Source organism: Ctenocephalides felis, unplaced genomic scaffold (genome assembly GCF_003426905.1).
Source record: "Ctenocephalides felis isolate EL2017-DRISC unplaced genomic scaffold, ASM342690v1 CF-g0.4_SCAFFOLD_01886, whole genome shotgun sequence".
In the NCBI taxonomy this organism is placed as follows: domain Eukaryota; kingdom Metazoa; phylum Arthropoda; class Insecta; order Siphonaptera; family Pulicidae; genus Ctenocephalides; species Ctenocephalides felis.
In genome coordinates, this window is record NW_020538040.1 from 84,168,662 (window position 1) to 84,183,559 (window position 14,898).

The window sequence follows — 14,898 nt, forward strand, 5'->3', positions numbered from 1 at the left end:
ACACCTCATGATTCTCTCATTCTGGCGCATTGTTGGCAATGTCCTTTTTGCATATCTAACAAAAAGCCTCGGACAAATATAATCATCGCGATCTATCCTGTGTCGTTTTCCATATGACTATCTCCTCGGGGAGCGACTGCGCGCACCGGCCCCGGTTTATCTGTTCTCATCTCGGGAATGGTTTGAATGGTTTCGCGGCCTCGGGGCCGTCCCGTCGTTTGCGCTTGTCAACTATCTATGTCTATTGCGCATCGCTCGCCCGGAAAATGGCGTTGTGATTGCGCTTGTTACGGCCGTAAGCTGGCACGCAATGCAGGAAGACCGCCTACGTGGACTAGAAGGCAATTCATTACATTCACATGAGGAATTTTCTGTCACGTTCGAGGTAGATAACGGAAAAAGACACAAGAAGTTATTCACTGATAGGCTACAGTTTGCAATCATTATTTAACTTTTACGCAGAAACGAAATCAATGAATATATTTTATATTATTGAAAATTGAAAACCTACACGATTCGATCCATTTGGTTCAACTCCTTTGAACTAATGTGACATATAATCTTAAAATAGCACAATCTTCAATTTCTCATATTATCGCTGATTTTATATGATGTGTTAATTTTATTTTATAATGCACCTCGTTTATGCAATCTTTTATGTTAGACAAAATACTTATAGCGGAGCTAGGGATAACGAGGGTAACTAGTTTTGAGATAATGCTTAACGATATTACAATATATTATACATTATATGATACAATATTGATTAATTTTTATATAATGAACAACAGTTGTGGAATTATTTTTAGTTGATTTGGTAGAGGAATAGAGAGATTTGGAGAGAACAGCAACTATTCGTCTTTATTTCGTAGAAATAATAATCAGTGATCAAATATAAGCAAATAGTATCAGTAGTAAAGTAGTATTAGTAATCAAATATAATCTGTGAATCTCATGATATATTAATTTTAAAAAATTGTTACAACCGCCCTAGGGGCTCCCCTACATCATACAGATATTTTAGGCTTTAAAAACAAATCAACAATACATTGAATTTATAGTTTTCCTCAATGTTATATGATTAAGTATAGATGAATACAAGATTTTTTTTTATTTTCTTATAAATTACAATCTGCCTATATAGAAGACATTAAGTAATTAATTTGACAAATAACATAACACTTTAAAAGAAAAACCCAGTGGTTTTCCTTTTATTAATGTACTAAATTATATCTTAATTAAACTTTGGTATTGAATACGAGATTTGAAATATATATTTGGAAATTTCATTGTGTACGACATATCATCTTACAAAATCACTAATTTCTTATAATTATCACATCGTTGGCTTATATCATAGTTTTATAATATATCCTCGTTACAAATTTTAAACAACGCACATATAAGTTTTTCATGAAATCTTTAATAACTAAAACCAAACGTGGAAAATCGGAAACATCTCAATAAGCCAAAAGATAAACAATTTATATTGATGATTAGTTTGTGAAAAATACTAACAGTCACATCTAAATACTTGAAGAAAGTCTTTCTTCAGTTAAACAAAATTAAAATATGCATTAAATTGACTATGCTTCATTCATACGTCAACGACATTCATAATTTTCAACTCAAATTTTTTAAAGCAATAAATTTGTCCTGAAAAAGAAAAAGTCTATTTAACTTTGAATCAACAGGCAAACTTTATTCAAGTTTCGAAGATAGAACTAATTTATAAATTATAAACAGCCATCGACTTATATATTTTATAAAATTAAATTGCAGTTGTATATATAATTTTTAATTGAGTAAAGTATTATTATATGACATTGGTTATATTTTATATAATAGATACATTTTAATATGTTATAGAAATAATATATAAGCAAATATACACAAAGATAAACTAAAAATATGTATTTTTTATTATATTTGTTCAAGAACTTAATTTATTTTTAAAGGTGCTATAAATTCAATTCAATTAGAATTATTTAAGAAGTTAAAATACATATAAATATAATTAGTGCCTTCTATCTATAGATTAAAAGAATAAAAACGAATGAAAAATATAGGGCTCAACCGGGATTTGAACCCGGGACCTCTCGCACCCAAAGCGAGAATCATACCCCTAGACCATTGAGCCGCTGTATAAAACAGCGATAACAAATGGCCTGATTGAAATTTATCAATCATTGATAATTTTTGTAAAATGCTGAATACCGAATATTCGGCATGCTCCAGAACCCGAATACCGAATATTCGGCAACTATTGGACAGGTTTTTGACGCCTATGCTCGTTTGTATTAATGTAATCTCTATCAGTAATTGTTATATTACTAACGCGCTACTTGTTTATTCAAGTTTTACGCCTAGACTTGCAACCACTATTCGGCTACTCTTGTTATTTGGAATATTTGGATCATTTATACTATTCGGCCAAATACCGAATACTTGAATACCACATGTGATAGGGAAATAAATGGTGAAGTCATGAAAAAAGCGATTCTTTACTACATATATGTAAATGTATATATGTACATTTAATATTTTCTTTCATAAACTCTATATTATTTCTTATATATTAGAAAGGCTAATCATAATAAATTAAATAAAAAATGATCAAAAATATTGCGTATAGTATATTTTGCGATAAAGAGACAATAATAGATCTTTATTTGGAAATGCTTAGATTGAGTGTAATGAATGACTTTACCGATATGGCTAATTCATCAGGACACCGATACACTCACAATCAGTGAAGAAATTAAAAAGAATGCCCTTAACATCAAGAGTAAAATTGGCCATCATCCAAATGAACTGATAGCAAGTCTTCACAATACCACATATAATATAAGACTAAGAAGAAAGCATTTAATAGATCTAACATTTTAATCAATAATAAGTTCTACCATATTATCTATGATTGGTGTGTGTATGTATGTGTATATGTAGTCTGTGTAATGTACTTTGTTTATAATTGCATGTATGTGTTTGAGTTTCTTTTTTTCTTTATAATACCAAAATTTAATTAATATATAATTTAGAACATTAATAAAAGGTGAACCACTGGGTTTTCCTTTTCAAATTTTATGTTATCTGTTGAACTAATAACTAATGTCTTTCTATTTAGACAGATTGTAATTTATAAGAAAATTAAATATATATATATATATATATATATATATATATATATTACAGTGTTGTTGTCGAGCCGGAACGCGCCGGAACGTCGTTCCGGCAAATTATTTTTGGGCCGGAACGCGTTCCGGTGAAAAAAAATAAAAAACTTGCTGTATACAGAAAATAATTTAATAAGTGAATTTTATAAATTATAATTCAACTATTTTTTATTAAATGTTTCTATTATTGTATAAATATACATATATGTGCACAAAATGGGTTTTTTTTAATAAATTTTGTTCCTTTCCTTTTCGAAAGGAACCAGAACAAATATGAAAACCGGTTTGGGTAGAGTAGAGGTAAAGGTAAAGCACCGTATATGGGCAGAGTAAAGGTAAGAGTAAAGGTAAAGCACCGTATATGGGTAGAGTAAAGGTAAAAGTAAAGGTAAAGCACCGTATATGGGTAGAGTAAAGGTAAAAGTAAAGGTAAAGCACCGTATATGGGTAGAATAAAGGTAAAAGTAAAGGTAAAGCACCGTATATGGGTAGAGTAAAAGTAAAAGTAAAGGTAAAGCACCGTATATGGGTAGAGTAAAGGTAAAAGTAAAGGTAAAGCACCGTATATGGGTAGAGTAAAGGTAAAAGTAAAGGTAAAGCACCGTATATGGGTAGAGTAAAGGTAAAAGTAAAGGTAAAGCACCGTATATGGGTAGAGTAAAGGTAAAAGTAAAGGTAAAGCACCGTATATGGGTAGAGTAAAGGTAAAAGTAAAGGTAAAGCACCGTATATGGGTAGAGTAAAGGTAAAGGTAAAGCACCGTATATGGGTAGAGTAAAGGTAAAGGTAAAGCACCGTAAATGGGTAGAGTAAAGGTAAAGGTAAAGCACCGTATATGGGTAGAGTAAAGGTAAAAGTAAAGGTAAAGCACCTTATATGGGTAGAGTAAAGGTAAAAGCAAAGGTAAAGCACCGTATATGGGTAGAGTAAAGGTAAAAGTAAAGGTAAAGCACCGTAAATGGGTAGAGTAAAGAAAGGTAAAGGTAAAGCATCGTATATGGGTAGAGTAAAGGTAAAAGTAAAGGTAAAGCACCTTATATGGGTAGAGTAAAGGTAAAAGTAAAGGTAAAGCACCGTAAATGGGTAGAGTAGCGGTAAAGGCTAAGCTCCGTATATGGGTAGAGTAAAGGTAAACTGAATTTTATAATTTATAATTCAACTATTTTTTATTAAATATTCCTATTATTGTAATAAATATACATATATGTGCACAAAATGGGTTTTGTAATAATTTTTGTTCCTTTTCTTTTCGAAAGGAACCGGAACAAACATGAAAACCGGTTTTTGAACCGATTTTAAAATTTTAGCGCTCCGGCAAAAAAATATTAGCACAACACCACTATATATTATGTAAACTAAAGACTTCCAAATACAGATTCATCGCGAACTCTTTATCGCATAAAAGATAAAACATCAACAATGCTGTCGCTGCTACGGCGCCTTTGATTTGAACTATTCGGTATTCGGCCGAATAGTAAGTTTTTATTCGGTATTCGGCCAAATATTAAAAAAAAGTGCCGAATATCGAATAGTAACCGAATATTCGTACATTAAAAGTACAGTTATCTTGATTATAAAACAAAAAAACGAATGAAAAATAATTGGGCTCAACCGGGATTTGAACCCGGGACCTCTCGCACCCAAAGCGAGAATCATACCCCTAGACCATTGAGCCGTTGTATAAAACAGCGATAACAAATGGCCTGATTCCATTTTTTTTATATATCTGATCATATAAAACATGTTCTTGATAGTTTTGGATAATTTATATAATTTACAATTTTAAAAATTGCAAGTTTTTATAATAATTATTTTCATTTCAATTATATGAAGCCGCAGATTTTGCGGTCCCACCGACATATCGCAGTTTTTGAGAAAATAAATATATAGGTGTAAGTGGCATTTTGCAGTAAGGTAGGAACAAGCGACCTAATATTGTAAATATATTAATATTTAATATTTTTGAATAATGTATAAGTTTAATGTATAAGTTGAAAAGTTTAAGTATGATATATAATCTTTCGTAAAGTTGAAAATAGTTTTAGGATATTTGACAAAACTATTGCTATAAAATTTTGCCCTTATTTGCTAATTATAAAAAAACGGCTGAGGGGCTATTCGCACAATACTAATCAATGCGAGTCCTATTCGGGATTCATCAGTCCTGTCTTTTTGAAAAGGTGCAGCCGCTTTTAAGAGAAAGTCAACAAAAGGTTAAGTTTGGCTCACATACATTCAAATACATACTTTTCCCAATTTTGCTGTCAAACGATTTACAGAGGTTTGAAAAGTCTAGGAAACATAAAATAAATATATCAGATTGTTTCTCGAAACCAAACTTCTCCTTCGGAAAGTTATAAAAGAAATAGAAACAGTTCGATATTTAACAGTAGAAAACAAAAAAGATAATGTAGAACTGTCTAAGCGCCTAACAAAACAGTTTAAATATTCATTTAATTATGCAATTAATTTTATAGTTAATGAAATAATTTAAGTCGTAAAATAATATTATATTATACTCAACTTTCTACCTAGAAATTATAAGCAACAGCAAACATCTTTAATCTTATAAAGTATACAAGTACATTTATTTAGAAACCTACGCAGATTTGTCCAGTTATATTAACACATAACGAACTTTATCATAGAAAACTGTTTTTTTTTAAATATACTATATTAATATAGCTTTATTTTACCATATATTTGTCAGCATTCTCTCTTAATGCAGCGATTTCCAAACTGTCCCTTAGGGGAGCGCGAAGCTGTTTCAAAAATATTATTTTTAAATGCTGAGTAAGTGTCAAAAACAAATCAGTAAAGTACGTGCAAGTAATCCACAATCAAAGCAAGAGAAAATTTGTGCTAAAAAACAAGCTCAACCGTCGCATTAAATTTTTTAATGTTGTGTTAACTATTATTCTATGATTTGTTTTCATTAAATTTATAATTATTTTTTCTTATAATTAATAGTTATAATTGTTTGTATATTTTTTATGATATTGTGTATTATTTGGCATAACTTCAGTTAAGTATATTTAAATTAAATTATTAGAAAAATTAGGTGGGGCGCAATATTTTTTTCTTTCGAAAAGGAGACGCAAGGAAGAAAAGGTTGGAAACCACTGCTTTAATGTAATTATAAATATACAGATTCAAAAATAAAATTGAATAAAAAAAAACTATATTAATCGAACTAGCAATTAACACCACGATTACAATTGTTTCGGCTGCAGGACAAATACAAAAAATAATCAAAGGCTTTCACATCAGAGAATATAATCTGATATCCGCAAAGCCGATAATTTTATAACTGAAAAAACTATAAGCATAAATTTTGCGAAGAAATTATGAGCCCAAACTATGCAATTCTCTGTATATGTTCTACTACACTTAACAATGATGTAGTTTCATAAATTTATAAATATTAGAAATTAAATCGGTATAATTTATAATTATAAAATAGTAATTAAAGATTTTAAATAAAAAATTATAAATTATAATAATAATTTACTTATACAGATAAAAAAAAAAGAAAAAAAATTGGGCTCAACCGGGATTTGAACCCGGGACCTCTCGCACCCAAAGCGAGAATCATACCCCTAGACCATTGAGCCGCTGCTAGTGAATGCAACGGCAGCGAATCGCTTTACGCTAGGTCAATGAATTGATTTTATATTAATGTGTAGTTTAATGTGGTTTATTAATTTTGTATTAAATAGATTTGTGTTTTGTATTAAATTAAATAGAAGACAGTTATAGATATTATTTATTTATGTATTATTTTTCTTATGCATTTGTTTATATGCATTTGTTTATATGCATTTGTTTATATGCATTTATTCATAAGTTTGTTTTTTTTTTCAATGTAAGTGATGTTTAGTATTTTTTTCAGGTTGGTATGCAGAATTTGATTAATTTATTTTAATATTTTTGTACTAACTATTGTAATTTTTTTGGATAAATGATAAGTCATATTTTGTTTATAACAATTTAACTATACAATTTAAAATAAATAGTACATTTTATTTTAACGCCTTAGCTGATAAATAAATCAAATGATATTTATTTTTATAAGTATTTATTCATTTATGCTTTTGTATATTTTTTGTTTTATATATTATATATATATATATATATATATATATATATATATATATATTAATATATATATATATATATACAGGGCCGGTCCTGCCTTGCATGCTATGCATGCAAAAAATGCGGGCGCAAGCCTTAGGGGGCGCCAAAACGAGTTTCGGAAATTAAATTCATAATATATTGTTTATATTTTTTTATATAAAATCTAGAATTATTTATTTAAAATATAGAATACCTAATAAATTATAATAAATAATTTAACTTAACTAGGGATACGCGAAGACACAAAAAGCACATTTATTTTGCAATGTGATATGAGTAGAAACAATTAACCGAATAATAATTCTGCAAATTTGTAAATAACAGCTCTCTTTATTGCTTAATCTACTTATTCAATTTTTTCTTTGTTTGAAGTTACCGTGGAATCGAAAAAGAAATTATCTAGTGTTCAATCCCATAAGCGCAAACCTGCGAAAGATTAAATTAATTGTTGAGCATTATTGACGAAAAATTGCGAGCTGATTTAGTTGAATCGGAACTTATTAAGAAATATAGACAAATTATAAAAAAGGGGGATCAGTGCTTAGAAAATGATTTGTTTATTCCGAGAAATTCAATTGTAACTTTTGCTTTTGTTGCATATGTTTCGCATCTGTTGAATTTTGAATGTCGAAGACATGCGTAGAACAAATATGAAAAATGGAAGCAAAATTTACTTTGGAACGAAAATCTTAAGGCTTGTTTTATAGCTAGTGGTGTCCATACTCTAAATTTAATAATTATTAGTTCAATTAGGTATTATATTTATACTTTTTTATTTTTACTAAACAGAAATAATACATATCAAATATAATAAGTTTTTTTTCAATATTGTTCAAGAAATGTGTAATTTCTTTGCATTTTTTACTGATTTTTGAACAATACTTTTAAAATACGTTAAAAATTTAACTTTAAAACAACAAGCTGATACTCTGGATATGACGGCTCTTACGATATCAATAAGGAGAAGTTTACGACGCAATTTTGGATATTGTAAATGATGAAAAATTAAATAAAAAAATTAAAAAATTAAAATTTAAAAAATCCAACATGAAATACGAGTGTTATGTTTGAAAATTAAATGCTAGTTTTTTTAAATATTAGTATTGCACATACGTTAAAAATAATTGAAAATTTCAAAATACTTGATTATAATCAACCCCCGAATCGCCTCGATTTACTAAATAAATTTAAAATCAATATATTTTATACGCTTTTAGATTATATCTAATTTATTACACTTAATATTTTTGTTAAATTAAAGTTATAGCATTTAAGAAATGCATTTCAAAAATAGTATTTATTATTTTGATATCAAAAGTTTTATATCAAAATAATAAATACTGTTTCTGAAATGCATTTCTTAAATTCTATAACTTCAATCTAACAAAAATATGAACTCTTTTGCTATGGTAGTCTAACTTACATCATTAACCAATTTACTACATATTGAATATTACTAAAATGTGAAATTTTAGAGATTGTTTTATTTATTGATATCGATAATAATAAATACATTTAAAATCAATACCCTTTTAGATTATATCTAATTTTTTGTGTACTAAATCCAGAATAATTGAAAATTAATTTAAAAAAAAATATAAATTTTTATATAATTTTAATGATAAACTGTTAAAACGGTGAAAATTAATAGGGGGGGGGGGGGGCGCTAGAAAAAAAGTTGCATGCGGGCGCTAAGGACCCCAGGACCGGCCCTGTATATATATATATATATATATATATATACAATACGTTGATAAAATGTTACTTAAAAAGTTAAGTCCAAATTATAATTAATTGATTACATTAATTAGATGCATTGCACAATGAGGTTACTAATATTACAACGAAAGTAAGTGGAATTTTATGCTAGTAAAATATAGGGCCCGATTTTGCCGTAATATAGACCAATTTTATGTCAAGGCTATGTTACGCTGCGTTTCTCATATAAAATGGCACTAAAAACAGTCAAAAAGCTATCTACTTGCTGTGCGATCAGGCGTTTCACACATAAAATCAACCTCTCGCACGTATTATGAAAGCCAGATGCACTTATGATTAGATTTTGAAGTTTGTGCATTTTAATTTAAGTTTTCTATCTAAAACGCCTGATTGTACAGCAACCACATAGCATTTTGACAGTTTTTAATACCATTTTATATGAGAAACACAGCCCTTGTCATAACATTGGTCTATTTTACGAAAGAATCGGCCCCATAATCTATTATAAACAAGAGATATATTTGTGCACAACAGATTTAGTATGGAGAAATCAAAATATTCAATACTCCATAATGATAATATAGTGGACTCAATACTGTAATCTTTGAACAGTAAGTTCTTATACTTCACAACCTCTTAGCTTTTTAGTTTAACAAATTGTGTAGTAGAGTGTCTAATAAATAATGCAATCAAGTAAGTAATTTCGCATATATTTTGTTGTAATTTTTTTAACAAAAATAGTAGCTTTTTATAATCATCTGATACGATTTTTATGTGGTGACAAATAATTCCTAAATGTTGAACCTTTTAGTTAACGACGAGAATAGTCGGTGACATATGTCGCAGTCATTAAGAACACCGAGGAGCTAATAGCTTGGATAATCAGCATTAAATTAAAAGTCAGCGTAACGAAAAGAAAATAAAAACGGTCGCCATCTCGCAGATGTATTATATTGGAGCATTTATAAGCGTCAGTAGCGCATTTTCGTGCTAACTATTAATTATTTAAATAACTTCTGTGAAAAAAGTATTTTCGTATAGATATTATTTTCTTATTTTACATCTTTGTTATAGTTGAACTACGTAATACTCTTATTTGAAACTTGAAATTTTATTAATTTATTTTACAACTTTTGATTTAATTATTTATTTAGTTCATTTCAGTTTGTGTTTATATTGAATAAATGATTTCTAAATTACAAAAAATCATCTGAAGTATCTCAGGGTCTCTACTAATAATTGCAATAAAAAAAATGTGTCAAATTCAACGTTGCGCATAAAGTTATAGTATGAAGGGGAGCTAGGGGCTATTTCCAGCAGGATCATAATTATTGTTAAAATATTTTTTGTCTCCATTGAACATGTATCTGACCTGCATAATATTATATTATAAAAGCTACTTTCTCACAGGCCGACACAAAATACAGACTTATCGACTAGTTTTAAATTATATATTTCTTATTTCGTTTCAAATTTATCAATCTTCGATAATGTATAACAATTTTTGTGATTGCTAAATTGTATAAATAGTTATCTTGATTAATATAAAAGAATCATACCTGGGGCTAGTTGAAACACAAGATTCAAGTGAAAAAGATTGGATGGAATAAATAATTTTTTTCCTTTATTGACATAAGATTTTCATATCTCAGCAGTATCTGATATAAACGGAGGCGTGAGGTTTTTAGGGGGAGGGGGAGGGGGAAAAATCACAAAATATCACGTGGGGAAGGGAGGGGTATAGTAAAATATCACGTGTATCTATTTTTTAACTGATTATTTAAAAAAAATCAAACATTTGCAAAAAAAAGTAAAACATTTTACAGTTTTATCACGTAACTAAAAATACACGTGATGTTTGGAGAGGGAGGGGGGAATAACTCACTCACGTTATTAATGAACGCCCTCAAAGATTATGAAACAATTTTTATATATACATATACATATATATCTATTTTCATATGGATTTTTTTTCATATGAATTTCATATTTTATATGGATTTTCATATTGCATTCTATATTATAAGTTTTACATTTAGTCAGCTATTTTTTATCTCTTTCATCTTTTTCATCTTCAATTTCTTTACAGATCAACCGATGTGAATGGTTCAAAAAACATTCGATTCCTACTGATGAGAAAACGTGCTGATTAGTTATTGGCAAGCGGTTTTAGAGATACGAATATATTTGTAATTTTTTAAAAATTCAAAATTTTCAAAAATTTCATAAAATGCTAATTATCAAAACTTACCAAAGTTTGAAGATATTAAATTTTAAAAACCCAACTTTAATAAGAACTTTAAATAACCGAATATATACAAAGTTTTGTAATTTTAAAACAAAAATTAAATTTTCAATCAGTTTAAAAATGTATATATTTCATATGCCGCATTCTAAGACATATTAGAAAACTCTCAGATGAATTCGATATCTCTTGTAAATGTAAACATTCTTAAGTGCATTGTGCGATAAGATCGTTGCTATATAATACATGGACGATAAAATTGTTATCAATTATTAATGAACTTAATAATCAATATTTATCGATCAATGATTTTTTTTTATCGAATATTTTATTACGGTACGGGAAGTGCCAGCAATTTGCCTCAAGGTACAAAGCCATGCATCACTAGCTTTTATTAAAAAGCTCCATAATAAGAGTAATAATAAATCATAGATCTTAAGCAGTAAATTTTTAATCCTCTTAATAACTAATTAGCAAACTGCCGTCACTGTTGGACAGAGTGTGAATGGAAAAAATAGCGTTCAAAAAATCTCCGCACGCAGTCATAACACGCCTTATTTCCTTCTGAATGCTAACAGATGTCCTGTGAGAGGACCTCTGAGGAAAAGTCTTCATATAAATTTTGTCGAAAGGGTGTAACGAAGATTTTGTGCGGCATCGTCGGCACGTTTGTCGGTATCTGTCTGTTGAAGGCGTCACAGCGTCTAGTCCGCAAGTAAACCAAAATACTGCGGTCGATCTGAAGAGATTTATATCTCGTGCGACAACTGATCTGTGACTGTGTCATAATTTTATGATTACGGAACTTGATCTGTTTCAATTTATTTCAGTTTAACTGTTTCTTCGAAATTGTTGACTCTTTTTTAGTTTCTATTTCTATTTATCACAGTGATACGTACCTATACTCGTACATATTTCCATAAAGGGGCCATTAGACATTTCACCTCACTTGTTTATTTGAATAACAAATGGAATAGTAATTCGTGTATGAAAACACTCTGACAAAGTAAATTAAAACTAGCTGTAAGTGGAATTCTGTCTTGAGGCAATTATGGCATCGTGCCTTAAGGCAAATTGCTGGAACTTCCCGTGCCGTAACGAAATGTTCGAGGAATACTGACAGTTTTCAAATAGATTATTATAAATATTGTAACATTGTCTAATATTTATAAGAATTATATAAACTGAATTGCAGAGTTGAAATTATTTGTAAAGTATATTAGAACTATAGTCAGAATTAAAAATAAAATCTAAAATATTTTCGATATACAAAAAACTAAAAAAAAAAGAAAAAAAAAAAAAAGTTGAAACAATTTTTTTTTTCCAACATCAATTATTTTGTTAAGACAAGCAGAAAGTTCTTTGAATCATTTAAATCGGACGCTTAGTTCTCTCAAAAACTGCCATTTTTTACATATTTAGCTCCGTATCTTCAAAATGGCTGGGCCTGCTTTTGCCAAAAACTAATAAACACTTCTCCCAATCATTACTAATTGAATGTTTTTTAGATGATTCAAATCGGATACTCCGTTCTCTCAAAAATTCGATTTCTATTTTCTGCACTCTTTGCTCCGTATCTCCAAAACGGCTGGACCTGCCTTTGCCAAAAACTAATCAGCTCTTTTCCCAATCAATAGGAATCGAATGTTTTTTGAACCATTCAAATCGGTTGATCCGTGCGCCCTAAAACGTGACTGGAAATTTGTATCCATACATACATACACACACACACACACACACATACACACACACACACATCCATTTTTTCTGAGGTATGCCGAAACGTTCAGAAACCTTCAAAACGTCGAGAAATGTAAAAATTTTTAATTCCGATTTTCGGCCCATTACAATAACTTACCCTATGGTTAATAAAACAAACTAGTGGTATATGGCTTTAATTAATTGCTTCATATAAAATAAAAAGTGTTTGAAGTTGTAAGAAAACATAATTTGTTAAATTTATAAGAACATGTTATTAAAATTTAACTCATGGTATTTAAAATTTTCGGAAATTTATATGTTTTCAAAATAAAAGTAGTATATAAGTGGATTTATAGTCTCTCTACATATTCAATTTAAGTTTTAAGTAAGCCTCTGATAGTACATATTTACTATTAAAAAAAATGTATTTGTTATTAACTTCCCGTAGGGTAAGTTATTGTAATGCGCCGAAAATCGGAATTGAAAATTTTTACATTTCTCGACGTTTTGAAGGTTTCTGAACATTTTGGCATACCTCAGAAAAAATGGATGTGTGTGTGTATGTATGTATGGATACAAATTTCCAGTCACGTTTTCGGGCGCACGGATCAACCGATTTGAATGGTCCAAAAAACATTCGATTCCTATTGATAGGGAAAAGAGCTGATTAGTTTTTGGCAAAGGCAGGTCCAGCCGTTTCGAAGATACGGAGCAAAGAGTGCAGAAAATAGAAATCGACTTTTTGAGAGAACGGAGTATCCAATTTGAATGATCTAAAAAACATTCTATTTGTAATGATTGGGAGAAGTGGTTATTAGTTTTTGGCAAAGGCAGGCCCAGCCATTTCGAAGATACGGTGCTAAATATGTAAAAAATAACAGTTTTTGAGAGTACTAAGCGTCCGATTTAAATGATTCCAAGAACTTTCTGCTTGTCTTAACAAAATAATTGATTTTGGAAAAAAAAAATTGTTTCAACTTTTTTTTTTTTAATTTTTGTATATCGAAAATAATTCAGATTTTATTTTTAATTCTGACTATAGTTCTAATATACTTTACAAATAATTTCAACTTTGCAATTTAGTTTATATAATTCTTATAAATATTAGACAATGTTACAATATTTATAATAATCTATTTGAAAACATTCAGTATTCCTCGAACATTTTGTTACGGTACGGGAAGTTCCAGCAATTTGCCTTAAGGCACGATGCCATAATTGCCTCAAGACAGAATTCCACTTACAGCTAGTTGTTTTTTTTAAATACATTTAATCAAATCAAATATGATTCAATTGTTTTGTTGTCAAATAGTCAAAATTTAGCATATTTTAATTACCATGGCGTCAAAGTCAGTCGTTTTAATAGCAGCAATATTTGAATATTTAAGATATGTTTTTTTCATACCAGCGGATTTATCGCCTATAGTAAACGAGGCGCCACTATTACCATCGTATATATTTCTTTATGGGTTGTATTTGCTATTTTGTGACACTATCATTTATCCGAGACAATTTAGAAGAATTAATAAAGTGTTGATCAAAATTATAGAGGTAAGTAATAAAAGACAAGTATATATCCAATGATTTCATAACACAAATAACGATATTTTTCAGTTTGTATTTTGCAAATTTGGAATTGAAATATTAATGGGTTTTGTTTGGAATTCACTTGAGCGCTTCCTATTCAAAAGATTACCAGAAATTATAAGTAATTACGTTCTAATCGAATGTAGGATAGCAAGAGATGATATAATGATGGTAAAACATAGAATCAATATTCTGTCTTGCATTTTGGATTACAGTTTTGCTATCATATTCGTGCTCGCAGTTATGCATGCAACTAGAAAGACTGATATCAAATTTTTAAGAGGGAAAGAAACAGAAATTGTGGGATATCCAAAAAAAAAATCCATATGA

The 14,898-nt window shown here is 29.1% G+C and overlaps 1 protein-coding gene and 3 non-coding genes across 4 annotated transcripts in view; all 4 read right to left on the reverse strand.

Annotated features, from left to right (window-relative positions):
• Positions 1–14,898, reverse strand: part of LOC113378728 (protein gustavus) — a 443,541-nt gene that overhangs the window by 383,650 nt on the left and 44,993 nt on the right. The window lies entirely within an intron of this gene.
• Trnap-ugg lies at positions 2,069–2,140 on the reverse strand. The gene has a single exon. It is a non-coding gene; the product is annotated as a tRNA-Pro (tRNA).
• On the reverse strand, positions 4,780–4,851 carry Trnap-ugg. The gene has a single exon. It is a non-coding gene; the product is annotated as a tRNA-Pro (tRNA).
• Positions 6,719–6,790, reverse strand: Trnap-ugg. The gene has a single exon. It is a non-coding gene; the product is annotated as a tRNA-Pro (tRNA).